This window comes from Nomascus leucogenys, chromosome 14 (genome assembly GCF_006542625.1).
Source record: "Nomascus leucogenys isolate Asia chromosome 14, Asia_NLE_v1, whole genome shotgun sequence".
Taxonomy (NCBI): Eukaryota; Metazoa; Chordata; class Mammalia; order Primates; family Hylobatidae; genus Nomascus; species Nomascus leucogenys.
In genome coordinates, this window is record NC_044394.1 from 28,953,112 (window position 1) to 28,959,111 (window position 6,000).

Genomic DNA, 6,000 nt, shown 5'->3' on the forward strand with positions numbered 1-6,000 from the left:
CCTTGTTCTCCAGCTTCCAGGGTGGTGCTGTGGGTTGAATTGTGTCTCCCCTGCAAGTTCATGTGTTGAAGTTCTAACCCCCAGTACTTTAGAGTGTGACCTTATTTAGGGTTGTGGTCTTTATAGAGTAGCCTAATTAAAGTGGGGTCATTAGGGTGGACCCTAATCCAATATGAATGTTGTCCTTATAAAAAGGGGAAGTTTGGATAGAAATAGACATACACAGAGGGAAGACGATGTGAAGAGACATAGGCGAAAATGGTCATCTACAAGTCAAGGAAAGAGGCCTGGAACAGATCCTTCCCTCACAGGCCTCAAAAGGAACTACCCCTTCTGACACCTTGATTTTGGACTTCCAGACTTCAGAACTCTGAGACAATAACTTTCTGCATGAAGCCACCAAGTCTGTGGCACTTTGTTACTGCAGCCCTAGCAGACAAATACAGTAGTCCCAACTTCCTGGAGTTGCTACTCTCAGGGTTCCCCTGGGAGCTCTTTCAACTCCTCTGACTCCCCGTATGAAATTCCCTCTATCAAATCACCTAGAGTGGGTTTTGCTTTCCTGGCTGGGTCCTGACTAATATGCCCGCCATGATCCTTTCTGCCACACAGAGGACATAGTGTTTCCTCTGCCTGGTATTTTTCCCCCTCCCATCTTTACCTAATGAACTTTCCCTAGTAAACTCATCTAGGTCGTAGGTAAATGTCACTTCCTCAAGAAGGCCTACCCCTGTATAGTTATTACCAGCTCTTATGGCTCCAAGCACCGCCATTCATAGTTTTGATTTTATTTGTGTGTGATTGTTAGTTAATGTTTTCTTCCCAGTCCATCAGGAAAGGTGATCTTTTTTTTCTTACCACTTATCCCCAGAGCCTAGCACGATGCCTATAGCAAATATTTAATACACAGTCATGTGTGACTTAACAACGGGGATACCTACTGAAGAATGCATTGTTAGGCAGTTTTGTCATGAGCGCATCAGAGTGTACTTACACAAACCTAAATGGTATAGTGTACTACACACCTAGACTATCTGGTCTAGCCTATCGTTTCTAGGCTATAAACACCTACAGTATGTTACTGTACTGAATACTGTGGGCAATTGTAACATAGTAGTATTTGTGCATCTAAGCACATCTAAACATAGAAAAGATACATAAAAATATGATACTATAATCTTATGACATCACCACTGTACATGTGGTTCCTCACTCACTGAAACATTGTTATGTGGCTCCTGACTATATATTTATTGAGTGAACAGAGGAAGAGTAGTATAATTTTGTAGATAATGCTAGTATTTATGTGCCAGTAAAGTTCTAAGCATCTTACAAATATTACATTTAATCCTTTAATCCTCATAACAATTTATAGGATAAGTAATACTACCTTATTTTACACACGAGTAAATTCACTTATGATCCCATAGCTAGTAAGGATTTGAACCCAGGGACTCCAGCACCAGAGCCTGAACTCTTAATCACTTTGTTATTCTGGCCTATGCTGTTCTCCCATGTTTTAGCCAGTCCACAAATTTTGTTTGGTGCTAGCTTGCTATTGTACCATGCCTTGTACCTCTTATTTGCAATGAATTATATTTAACTTGACATGATATTAGAAAATTTCCTGGACAGAATGTTTTCTATGCCAAATAACACCCCAATAATATGCACCTTGAGTTTTAGCAAAACTTTGGTGACAAACCTATGAATACACAGTCCCGGGATGGTGAGGTTCCTGGGTACCTCACCATCTTTTGTGGTTCTGTGAACTCTGCCCACCTCTCTATAAATCATCCCCTCATTAAAATCCCTTCAGCTAAACCCTTTGGGTATGCCATCTTCCTTCTGGGACTCTGGCTGATACCCTGGAACTTCCTGGGAGCATCCCCTGGCTTTCTTATGTGTTCATGGCACGTGACATTACCATGTGACTGCAGTAGCCTGGGCTGCCTCTCCTGTGTCCGGCAGCTGTTGGCACCACCTTATGTGTGGAGAGTGCCCTGTGTGCTCAGAACACCCCAGGTACTATGGGGAGATGCCCTGGACCAAGACTCTTCATATTTCATCAGCATTACAGCTCAGAGGAAATCAGTTTACACTGGCTTATTTGTGGTTTAAGAATGATCCACATGGTGGCTCATGCCTGTAATCCCAGCACTTTGGGAGGCCGAGGTGGGCAGATCATTTGAGGTCAGGAGTTTGAGACCAGCCTGGCCAACATGGTGAAACCCCCACCTCTACTTAAAAAAATAAAAAATAAAAAAATTAGCCAAGTGTGGTGGCGGGCGCCTAGCTACTCGGGAGGCTGAGGCAGGAGATTTGCTTGAACTGGGGAGGCAAAGGTTGTAGTAAGCCAAGATCATGCCATTGCACTCCAGCCTGGGCGACAGAGGGAGACCCCATTTAAAACAGAATAGAAAGAATGACCCTAAATCTTCTTCAGGTTTCAAACAAAATAGCAGTTTCTCGAGGGCACAGCCTGTGTCCTGTTGTGGTGCATATGGAGGACCACAGCGGCCATACCTTTTTCTTGCTCAGCTTATTTGCCCATCTTCCTTTGCATGTTAACAGCTGCCCACTCTTCCTGCTGAGGGATTTTTCCTGCTCTATTCCATTTGATGGAGTAAGGCACAGTGGCATTCCTCTTGGCAATTGAGATCGGGTCAGGGATGGGACCTGCCAGATGTAATGAAACGACTTTTCCTAGTGAGGTAAACCTGCTGGGAAGATGGGAGTCTGTGGATAACCATCTTGTCTGTCTGAAGCATGAAGTCGAGACATGTAAAGCCAATAAACTGAGGAGACAGAACCTAGCAACATCATTCAAGACCTGGATCCCGCCATCCCTGAAGCCAGTGAATACCCTGTATTCCACAATCATGCAACCCAATAAAGTCCTCTTTTGCAGCTGTAGCATGTTTGAGGTTGGTTTCTTCACTCATATCCAGAACATTCCCACTGAGAGAGTTGTGGAAGCTTCTTGCTGTCTCCAGTGCACCTTGTAGTCTCTCTTCTACAACTTCGTTTATACTAACTGTATTTTAAGCTCACTCCCTTATTATACATTGTCTTGTTCGATCACCTGTATCACAACATTTAAAATCTGGGTTGGTTATTAGCCTGTTGTCTCTCAGCCCCACACTCATCCCTCTGACTCTGAGCTGTAAGGCTAAACACTACATTTCCCAGGTTCCCTTGCCAGCTGGCTTCCAGTAAAAGGCTCTAGCAGAGAAATGGAAAAGAAAGAGAAGCCACTGTTCTGTCTCCCCATCCCTGCTTTGGGGCACCTCTGAAAATTTCTGAAACCGCTTGATGACCCCAGCTTCAGCCAAAGCAGCCTCTGCTCAGTGGTCACAGCTCTAGCCTGGGTGGTCCCTCTTCAGTGGTTCCAGCACTGTCAGCCGTTGTAACAGCACCTCAAACAAAGCCACAGCATGTACACTTAGATTCTAACACCACCTTCCCCAACCACCATTTTCCTGTCATTATTATTCTCTGGTTACCTTACTTTACATTTTTGTTCTTTCAGCCCTTTTAACACTTCTGTAACTAATTTCCTGTGTGAAACACTCTATTTAAAACATCTGCCATGATTCCTGTTTGCCTGACTGGAACCCTGATTGATACAGTATATATTGTACATTACCTAACTCACTAGTAATTTCAGATGTGAACGAAGCTGCTTCTTAACAGGATGATAAGTTTCTATTGGGCAGACTCCATATGTGTCTGTCACAGACACAGTGTAGGACTGAACACATAATGTGAATCTGTACATACTTAATGATATAAGACAACCCTTGTCTCAGTGACATCTACAAGCTTGATGGTACACGAATATAGAAACATTCTCAAAGCGATATTGAAGCCATATTCAGATTAGCACAATTGAGGCTACTCATTCCAACTTGGGAACATATGAAATGACAGTGTCCTTTAGTGATACTGACCCAGGCATGCTTTCTGGAAGAGGAAGAGTCTCAGGCTAGAATGGATGTGAGACATTTCTTATCACTTCTCTGATTCTGGTAGAGTGATGAGGTAAACTTGTAAGGAAAATCAAGGTGGAGCTAAGCTGTAGTTGGCTCTACATCAGACAAATGCATTCATTCATTCAGGAGATTTTCATGGAGGGCCTACAATGTGCAGACGCATCGTCTAACAACTCTCCCACCTGCTGTCATTCAGCATTTTAGTCAAGTCATGGTTTTTTGTGTGTTTTTTCAAATGTGTGCATTGGACAATGACTCATGCCTAAAATCTACATTTGCTCATATTTCCAATCTTCAAATACCTGAGAAGTACAGTTGTAAATATCACTTACAATTTCTTGGGCAGTCTTTCAAGGTAAACTGCAAGCCAATCTCCTGGAGACACCTTGCCTTTTTCTATCGTCTGACTGTGAATGATTTAGATTGCCTGGGTCCCAGCCCTTCCATATGGCCTTCGAAGAACTAGACCTTGATGACAGCCATGAGCGTGGCTTTAGACACGCTGGTGCAAGGATCTATGTGACCTCTAATCTCACAAGAGTCCTTGCTCAGACCCAGAAAGGGCTTCTCTACAGTATAGGAGAGGGATTGCCTCCAGGCTGCGTGGGGGCAGCTGCCAACGTGAATGGCTTTGTCCTCAGCCTATAGAGCTTAAAGGCATTTATTTATATAATAATGAAAAACTGTGAGAAAAATCTAAATGTCTACCAGTAGGAGTAATTAGAGGGTACCCCTTTATCCATGGGGGATATGTTCCAAGCCCCCCCAGTGGATGCCTGAAACTGAGGGTAGTCCTGAACTCTATACATGCTATGATTTTTTTTGATCCAATAACAGAGATGGCTACTAAGTGACTAATGGGCAGATGGTGTAGACAGCATGGATACGCTGGACGAAAGGATGATCCACATAACAGGCTGGACTGAGTGGAATGGCATACAATTTGATCACACTACTCAGTAGGATGCACAATTTAAAACTTACGAGTTTTTTCTGGAATTTTCCATTTAACTGCAGTTGACCGTGGGTAACCAAACCGCAGTTGACCATGGGTAACTAAAGCTCTGGAAAGTGAAACCATGGATCGGGGGGAACTATTGTACATATCTTATAAAATATTATGTTGCCATTTAAAAATCGTGATGAATATATGTGTACTGGCATGGAAAGATGTCTGAATTGTATGGCTAAGTGAGAAAAAGCAGTTCCAGAATAGCAAATACAGTTTAATTCTGCAATATTAAAAGATGCTTTTAAAGGTATATATATATTTTTTTTTATGGTGAAAAGTTATACATATATTTAGAATTAGCCAGCTGGACTCAGTTTAGATGATCCCAATTTTGTTGGCAACATCTAAGGCATTGTAATTAGGAGCCAGTCGAACATATGCCTTCTTCTCTCCATCAGGCCGAATCAGGGTGTTGACTTCGGCCACATCAGTGTCACAGAGCTTCTTCACAGCCTGTTTGATCTGGTGCCTGGTGGTGTCTTTAACATCCACAATGAACACAAGAGTGTTGTTGTCTTCTATCTTCTTCATGGCAGACTCAGTGGTCAGCGGAAACTTGATGATAGCATAGTGGTCAAGCTTGTTTCTCCTGGGGGCACTCTTCCGAGGATATTTGGGCTGCCTCTGGAGTCGCAGTGTCTTGGGCCTCCGGAAGGTGGGTGACGTGTGGATCTTGTTTTTTTTGTGTGGCTGTGGACACCTTTCAACACTGCCTTCTTGGCCTTTAAAGCATTCGTTTTGGCTTCAACTTTAGGAGGGGCAGGAGCTTCCTTCTTCGCTTTTGGCGCCATCTTGTGAAAAAGCTAAAGGTATATTTTTAAAAGATGTATAAATATGTGTGTGTACATTATGTGTGTGTGTGTGTAAATGAATAGAACAGAGATGAGAAGTCTCTACCTAGATTCTCTGGAGTGCTTGCCTCCAGAGGCAGCACTAAGAGTGAAAGGGGTGCTGAAGGGAATGTTCTCCAGTTTGGGGGGTGGTATGCTTCCG

General features: G+C 43.2%; 1 pseudogene; it reads right to left on the reverse strand.

The window, feature by feature from the left end:
* Window positions 1-5,322: 5,322 nt before the first annotated feature.
* Window positions 5,323-5,798, reverse strand: LOC100605086 (annotated as a pseudogene).
* Window positions 5,799-6,000: the final 202 nt, after the last annotated feature.